The sequence below is a fragment of the Apodemus sylvaticus genome, chromosome 7 (assembly GCF_947179515.1).
Source record: "Apodemus sylvaticus chromosome 7, mApoSyl1.1, whole genome shotgun sequence".
Taxonomy (NCBI): domain Eukaryota; kingdom Metazoa; phylum Chordata; class Mammalia; order Rodentia; family Muridae; genus Apodemus; species Apodemus sylvaticus.
Genome location: NC_067478.1, coordinates 37,654,928 through 37,664,237, shown reverse-complemented (window position 1 = coordinate 37,664,237; position 9,310 = coordinate 37,654,928). Strand labels below are relative to the sequence as shown.

The following is a 9,310-nucleotide window of genomic DNA, read 5'->3' as shown; positions in this document are numbered from 1 at the left end:
GCACAACATGATTATTTATGTTGATATGATGCCAGATAGGCAGCATTCAAATCCAATTTAGAGCATCACTACACAGAGACATTCCTACAATTCCTCTGTGATTACACTGTTCTACCAGTAAACTTGATGTTTCAAAATGGCCCACAGGAACCTTGTTAGTGTACAAGATAGGTATATAATGTTAAATCATAACGAAAAGTACACGACTGCACAAGTGTTCTGGGGTGTTGTGAAATGTGAGGATAGTTCCACTAGACAGGACAGACCAAATCCAGAGCAGAAACTGACTGTTTAGGACAGTGCCCATTGGTTGTTTGTTTTCTTTTCTTTTCCTTTTCTTTCCTTTCCGTTTCTTTTCCCTTTCTTTTCCTTTCCTTTTCTTTTCTTTTCTTTTCTTTTCTTTTTTGGCTATCCAGAATATTTTACAGCTTATGGAGAATATATTATATCACTTCAAGTGAATTTGGAAGGTAAGAAGAATATATTTCCTCTAGTTTTTTATCCCTGGGTTCTATATTAGTTATATCCACGATGCCCTGGTCAAATACCCTGACAGAAATATCCAACAAAAAATAGATGCTTTGTGTTTGATCTCTGAGTCAATATATGAATTTCTAAGTTGTAGAAGGGCTCTGAACCAGTAAATAGATCATTTCTCCAGTGTCTTCAGCCTGTCAGCTTCCTTTCATCCAGTGATTCTGACCAAGTACCCACACTGAGAGGCAACTCATGCTTGCATGTCTTCTGTGATGACTCAGACTCCAAGTCATTCTGAATCAAGTTGTCATTTGAGGAAAGTTGGCCAAACTTGTACAAACCCTCAACATGAATTGACATAAGACATGACTACACAGGGAATGAGTGTGCACTAGGTCTGCTTATTTTTTCCTCATCAAATTTTTAAATGAAATATTTTCTTAATTCTTTGAGAACTCCATATAATGTATTTTGACTCTATTCATTACCACCCAACACCCCAAATCCTCCTGGCTGCATTCCTATCTCTATACTTCTTACCAACTTCAGATGCTTTTCATTTTATCTTAATAACCCACCAAGTTCATTTAGGGCTAATAATATATTCATGGGCATGTGTCTATCTTGAAATTTGATCAACCTACCAAGGATAAGACTAGTTTCTAAAAAATTTTCCTTCCATCAATAGTCCTCTTGGGGCCATTTTATTTATTATTATTATTATTATTAGCCTTAATAGTGTTATTATTAATTCATTATTATTATCATTATTATCTTTTCCCCTTCTATTGATGATGATGATGACAGTGATGAAATTGTCTCTAGCCTAGTCTAGCTTAAAATTCACTATGAAAAAAAGAAAAGGGGGACATTGCAGATGTGACTGCTATGTCACAATTGTGTCAGTAGGTGGCAGAAAAGAGAAGCTATGTCTACACTTGGTTTTGATCTATGAACATGTGAATGATTAGTAATCTTACATTTACTGAAAACATTGAGCCTGAGAGGAGCATGAGTCTAGTGCCCAGCACCAATGCTCAGGCTCAGACAGACTCTGAGAACAGAGAAAAAGCTAGAGACTAGCAGAACTCCATGTGGGAAGGTGGCCTGGGCAGGAGGGGGTTGGAGATAGATGACCTTCATATGTGGCCCATCAGGCAGAAGCAAGACTGTAATGACCACCAGGCCAGTGCCATGGAGTCTGGACAGGGAGTTAATCTGAGATGACCACCAGTCATGTACTGGGCAGGCTTCGGGGGGCAGACCATGCTCAAGATGACCCCTGCTCAGTGGCATAATACACAAGTGGGACATATACTCCAGGGACCACTCCTGAGATGACTCTAGACACTCAGAGAAACTGGGCTCCACTAAGAGGAGCAAGTAAGTGGTGGGGAAATTGAATAGAAAGGGAAACAGAAGGCTGTGAGTACAAGGGAGAAAGGAACTGTAGACTCAAGGGTAGTCACGAACAGCCTAATGTGAGTAGTTGGTGATGCCACCTGGGAACATGGTGGGATCCTGGTCTGTGATGACACATTGACCTGCATCATCAGGAATCTGGTACCACCAAAGGCCAGGCAAATGACTCTGGTGTGGGCTACTGCATGGGGACATGTTGATGGCTAAAGGCTGAGTGATCCAGTCCTGAGGACAGGAGCATTGGAGAGCTGGCTCTACTCATCTCCCATATAGTGGTGTAAATGAGGAAGAGATACACTCTGACCCTCTCCCTCCTTACCATCTATGGCAGGATGGAGATCTGGCCAAGTGGCCATGAAAGCAGGGGAGTTCTCTCTGTCCCTTATTCCCTTCAGCATTTCGAAGAGCAGATCCTGTACCTTGCCTGGATAGCACAGTAGAGCTGCCCCTGCATGAGGGGCTTGCAGGTAAGCCATCCCAGAAGATATGAATACAGGAGAGCCATCCCTGCTTTCTTATCTGCTGGGCTGTGGTGTAGAAAATGGAGAGATGCCACCCTCCCCTCTCTGCTCCTCTGCCATTTATAGCAGGTGGGAGAGCTATCCCCAACCCAGTTCATAAGAATGGGAGAACTGATCATGTCCCACACTAAATGCAACACTGGGAAGAGGGGATTTTTCACCCTGCCTGGGCAGCAGGATAGAACTAACCCTCATTACAGGGGTTGCTAGTGATCTGGCCCTGGATGTGTGAGAGTGGGAAATCTGGTAATCTGGCCAACTTAGATACCTGTAAGGCCTCCAAGACTTTGAATTGGCTAAACCCATCACCTACCCCATCGATCAACTGCTGGTTCTATAGATACAAAATCAGGAACTCCATGCCACAGGGTAACAACAGAGTATCCCAGAAGATATCCAGTATTAGAACCTCAGATAGAAGCCAGGAGACTGTTCGAGATCAACAAGCCATTACAGTGAATATTTGTAAGCAAAGACGTATAGACAAAACGGTATACAGTAGGACACAGTGGGACACACTACAGCTTCCACAGTACTTTTTCCATGTTGCCGGATTGTAGCAAGGGTGGAGGGTAGGTATAAGGAGAGGGGGAGATAAGTGGGATTGGGGTGTATGATGTGAAATTCACAAAGACCAATAACAAAATTAAAAAAAAATCAAGGATGATCTTGCACTAGACGTTTCTGCAACCAAAACTCTAAATCAAGGATTGCAGATTGTGCAATCATGGGCACACTGAAAGCCATGGTTTTGGATATGATAGAGATGAACTAATCCCATGATGCTACATGTTCTAACTCATAATAGATCCAATAAACACATCACCTCATTGGTGAAAGCCTGATCATTCAAACACATGTGGACAAGAGGATGTCTGGTAACACCCTTCTCTGATGATTATGTAAAACCACTGAGATGACAATATGGAATTGTCCATATTGCAACAATGTTGCAATGTCCAAAAGGCAACATGGAATTTAACTACCCATGACAAAGGATCCTTGATGTTCAGAGTCTAGCTGTCTTTTAACTGTATATTGCTGGATGCTTATATAGGACCATCATAAAGTCAAGGAAGACAGTATTGTGGCTTGAAGGGAAGAGGATCAGAAGCCCTTCTCATCCCTAATTAAGAAGTTATTGTTAGTTTATGGATTTGGTCTGAGAGAGTTCAGTTTTAATTGAAGTTATTGCCCATAGAATGTCAACCTAAGCATCAGTGGATGTCCCTAAACATGTTTAGCATAAATTGGACTAGAAAGTTTTTTTAATGATATGAATTTAAGAAAAATTGAAAAGGGAGAGTGATTGTGTGAACACAGTTATAAGGGATATCTATGACCAAACACATTGCATAAATTTATCAAAATTAATAAAACTATATTAACAGCAAAATACAAAATAAAATGAAATGCCTTTCTGGAATAATGATCCAGCATAAAGCAAGCAAATGAAGACTGGAGTTCTTAGTGGACACTGTGCCTAAGCTGTGTGGCTCTTTGTGCCCAAGCTGATGTTATCTAGTCTGCAAAAACTTTTCTCCAGATCTTACTGGAGTGGGACATGTTATGAGAAACCCATTTGTTGGGGAATATCCACCCCTGCTTTTTCATGTACTGAATTTAATTTTCAGGCTCGCTCGCCTGAAAAGTGGCATGTACTTCTCTACCTTTCAGAGCTGTGAGTGCCTGCTGCCTACTGATTGACACACTACCATGTACTCTGCGGCAGCCAGGCTAGTGTGTGAGATCCCTATCAATTTGGCTTATGGCAGGCAGATGCCAGAAGATGGAACTTTTCCATAGAGATTATTGTGCCCTTGATGGGGTAAGAAGTGTCTCTTGAGAGGTACAGCTAAGGAGTCCCATAATTATCTCTAAACTCTGATTCATTCATCTGTGAAGGAATATAAGTATATAGCCTGGCCTTACATGGCCCTGGTAAAGTTTGAACACATTTTTGTAGATGACTGTATTAGGATTTCTTAATTTATAACCTTTCTACTAGAATGTGGTTTGGATAAATGGGATCTTTTTCTTGGTAAAAAAAGATTTAGATATGCCTTCATGAACAAAATCTCCTTTTAAGTAAAGGAATCAGTTAAACACAGCAGCCACAGACACATGGCATTATTTGTGATTTGGAATTTGTGCTTCCTTCTAAAAAATGCAAAAATAACATCATCATCAACAACAACAACAATAAAAACATCACCAGTAAGCAGCCGAGATCACACTTGTCCATCAAAAAAAAAAAAAAAAAAAACCAAATTATTACACCATACCATCTAAAATATATCTTAGAGAGTTATTCCATAATACATAACAGATCTTCGATTTATAGTTGCTACCTGAAATTGAAAGGAAAAAAAATATTTTAAATCTTAGATCATGTTGAGTATTGTCTGCTAAGGTCTTTGGTCCTTCCACTGACATATTCTAGTTGCAGTCAAGGTGAAAAAGTGTAGTCAAGTGCAGACTGTTAATGGATCCATTATTAAGTGATGTAACAGAATATCTGGAGCTTTGTACTTCATGAAAATGACAATTTTACACTTTTTGATTTTTATTTTAATTTTTTATTATATTCAACACAATATATATTCTTATACCAACAATAAAAATGATGGGCATATTATTAAATGAACATTAAAAAATAACATCTTTTTTGTTTTGTTTTTAGTTGAGTTTAAAACCTTGGCTCTTACTATGGTACAAACTCAAAGTAAAAACCATTTTTGGACTTTGGCGCTCATTGTAACAAAGCTGTACTTCAATATCCTTCACATCTCCAAAGGATTTTACTTCCATAGTAGCTAAGGCTAAGAGTTGACAGTTTCACTGCACCAAGGAATGAATTGTAGGCACCATTATTTGAATACAGATTTCCTTCTTTGACCATAGTTAAAGCTATTTGAATTGAGTGACTGTCATCATTCTCATCCCACAGGGAACAGGTTACATGCATTTAAGAAATGGTGCTTTCACGTATTTTTTTATGCTTCAAAGGCAGATCAGGCAAACCTGTTTGGTCTCTATGGAAGATTCCCTAACCTATATCACACACCACCTGTGAAAACTTGTATTTTTCATTAAGACATTTTCTGTTTCTGTGGTCCATGGTAGGAATAATTTGAGTGTATACCCCGATGTTTGATGTGTTGAAAGAAAGCTCCAAGTGTCTAGTGTGTGCATATTCAATGTTCAGTTCGTGAGACCTTTAAAACATTAGAGGCTTTAAAATGTCATACACCTGATCAGAGTCATGATTTCATTGTCATCCCACTGAACCTTAATAAGGGGACCATTGAAGTAAGTTTTCTGGCTGAGAGCAAGGAAAGGCCTTCTTACCATTTTCACTGGTGCTTTCTCCTTATCCACTGGTAAGGTTGCCCTGTATGGACATTCAGGTACCCAGGGAACTTCTTCCGGATTCACTGGGGGACAAGAAGTGACTGTCAGGCTCACAGCATTGATTATTGTTTACACTGGGCTTTACTTGATGTGGGTGAAAGTGTATGAATTTAGTTCACATAACTAAAGCTGATTAACAAGATGGTTCTGATGCTGCTGGACTGTTTTCCCATAAGGCAAACTAAACAGAGGGAAGACCTACATACAAACTAGGATGTACCTGTTCATGTGGAAAAGGTCTGATTCAGATGTCATACTAAGATTCAACTGCCTTTCAATTCATATTGTATCTGAGAAGGGTTCTGTTCAGTTCTCTCCCAGTGATCTTGTCAGTTTGATGAGCTTTGTGAGGGAGAAATATTTAGAGAACACAGAAAGACCTAGTATGCCCAGGACTGAGGATGGGAACATGGCTATGGTTAGGGCATGCTGTGTGAACAATGTGTTCTAGTATGCAGCATCAACAATAAAGTAACAGGTAGAAGGGATGACAGGACACCGTGAAAATTACCAAACAGGATGAAGTAGCTAGAGAAGGATAGGGGCAAGAAGTAATAAGAGAAGCAGGGCAGTGGTGGTGCACACTTTTAATCCCAGCACTTGGGAAGCAGAGGCAGGAAGATTGATGAGTTAAAATCCAGACTACTCTACAGAGTGAGTTCCATGACAGCTTGTGTTATACAGAGAAACCTTGTCTCAAAAAACCAAAATAAAAATGAAAGAAGAAGAAGAAGAAGAAGAAGAAGAAGAAGAAGAAGAAGAAGAAGAAGAAGAAGAAGAAGAAGAAGAAGAAGAAGAAGAAGAACAAGAAGAAGAAGAAGAAGAACAAGAACAAGAACAAGAAGAACAAGAAGAAGAAGAACAAGAACAAGAACAAGAAGAACAAGAAGAACAAGAAGAACAAGAAGAACAAGAAGAAGAACAAGAAGAAGAACAAGAACAAGAACAAGAACAAGAACAAGTAGAACAAGAAGAACAAGAAGAACAAGAAGAGCAAGAACAAGAAGAAGAACAACAGGAAGAAGAAGAAGAAGAAGAAGAAGAAGAAGAAGAAGAAGAAGAAGAAGAAGAAGAAGAAGAAGAAGAAGAAGAAGAAGAAGAAGAACAACAACAACAACAACAACAACAACAAGAACGAAATGAAATAAAATAAACTAAAATAAAATAAAAGAAAAGAAAAGAAAAAGAAGAAGTAATAAGAGGGAAGCCTGAAAGGGGAGGGAGTTAGAAACAGAATCCTGTATATCAAGTACACATGGTTCACAATCTAGTCAATAGACTGCGCATTAACCCTATAAGCATCTCTGAAATTTGGCAGCAAACCAATCTGTAGAATGAGAAAATCTAAGAGAAGCAGATATTCTTCTGAGGGATTTAGGCTATAAACCTACTGAGGAAGCTACAGTAAAGCATTTTGAGGAAAAAGAATTCTTAGAGTAGAACCACATGTACACATAAGAGAAGAGATGGGTCAGACCATGCCAAGAGTGAGACATTCAAGTAGTAACAGCACACAAGACAGGCACATCCTCTGGTCAGAGAGGTGCCTGGAGGGCTGACCCTCAGGAGTCAATGTCCTTTGTGTTGAGGAACATAGGCACAAATTTAAGGGAACCCTTGAATCCAGCCTGTGCATCTTGGAGGATGAACTGAGAATATCTCAAAAAGCACCAAAGATGGTCCCAAATACAGACGTTTTCTCACCCATTAAGTCACAGGGTCCAAGATAGATGTCAACCTCTGAACTCCCTTGACTCAATCACTTAGTGTGCTAATCAAAGTAAGGAGCATAGGCTGTTATAAGGTAAAGACATAATAAGGCCTTTATTTGTCAGGGCATTGCTAATGTTGCAGCGAAGACAGGCGAGAGAATCCTGATAGTTGTTTGACACTCTAACTTGTGGAAGTCCTTTAAAGTATGACGAAATGATAAGATGACCAAGAAGATACTACTACAAAAAACAAACAAACAAACAAACAAACAAGGAACTATGGGGACAGAATTAGCTTATTTTGCACAGGACCACAAGAGAAGTGGCCATTTGAGAGCATAGGAGAAGGCTATCCACCAGCAGAGAGATTGCCTCTACCATAGAATAAAACACCCCAATGACCATAATGGTTTATGGGCACTGTGGTAATTAATCTCAGTAGTCAGATGACATGATCCAGATCCCCAAGCGTGTCTGTGAGACATTATCTTGAGGTGATAAGCTGTAGCAAACTGTGCCACTGTTGGTGACATTGTTCTTTGGGCTGAGATCCATGACTGTACAAGAAGGTGAGCTGGACACAAGTAGTCCGTTTCTTTCCTTCAATCCATTGCATTGGATCTCTCTCTGCCTGAAACCCTTACATCTACAGCTCTCAGCAAATATTCACTCCATACTCAAGCTATTGTCGTGAGACAGACCCACTCCCAAGCTGTCAGAACAGAAATGCTGGGATCTAATCCCAAATTTATCTTCATTTTTGACACTTTTGATAATCACAGGGTCAATCTTGAGACCTTTGACTTTAATTCCTTTCACATTACAGATGTTTGGGAACAGGTGATAGAGAGGGTGGCTCACCTGTTCCTGCCTGCAGCAGATGAAGTGACAGTGACACAGACAGGACTGAGCTCACTTTTCCTCTCTTTCTCATTATTCAGAGAGAACAAGCAGTGAGTCTAATATCCATTTTTAAATTCTGTGGTTGAATTTCAATGAATGAAGTATGCAAATTAACGTATCTACATAAAAAGTACTAATAATATATTCATAGTTTTACATGTATCATAACAGTAACCTCTACCACTATGAAACATGATCTATTCTTTTCATTTCCACAGTAACTTCTCTTTATTTTGTGGTTTTTCTGTGCAAGTTTCATCTATGAAGTTACTTCCTTCAACATCTGTCAGGGGAAGAGTCCCCTTCTGACAGCGCTTTTTCAAGATATTGGATCCTGGGGATATATACACAACAAAGATAATTATGTTTTCAGCTTCATGGAGGAAAAACAGAGGAAATCAGGAAAGGTTTTGGGTTTGTACATTCCACTTTATGACCATTCTCCAGGCAGCATCATCAGAGCTACAGTGGTATTTTGGGAAGATCACAAAGTGGATTATACACAGCGCATGCATTACACTTCATGTCAATATGACAGTGTTCAGAGAAGAGAACAAGGTCTCTCTCATGTTGCTAAACAGCATCAAAATCCCTCTTAGTGCAACATAAACAAAAATTTATGCAGTCTTTCACTCCTGTCTGGTTTCATTAGGATGCTTAATATTTGATTCCCTATGAGACTTCACTGCAAAAATATAAGTGCAAAAGCATATATGAATAAATGTAATATACTATAGAGTGTAACTTATGTACTATATTTAATTCACATGAATGGTGTAATATGTATAGTATATTTTATTTATATATAGTGTAATATATAATTTGTGGATTCTCTCACTTCTGAGTTGTGTTTACTATGAA

The 9,310-nt window shown here is 39.1% G+C and overlaps 1 pseudogene; it reads left to right on the top strand.

Annotated features, from left to right (window-relative positions):
- The first annotated feature begins 1,339 nt into the window (after positions 1–1,339).
- On the top strand, positions 1,340–1,460 carry LOC127690400 (uncharacterized; annotated as a pseudogene).
- Positions 1,461–9,310: the final 7,850 nt, after the last annotated feature.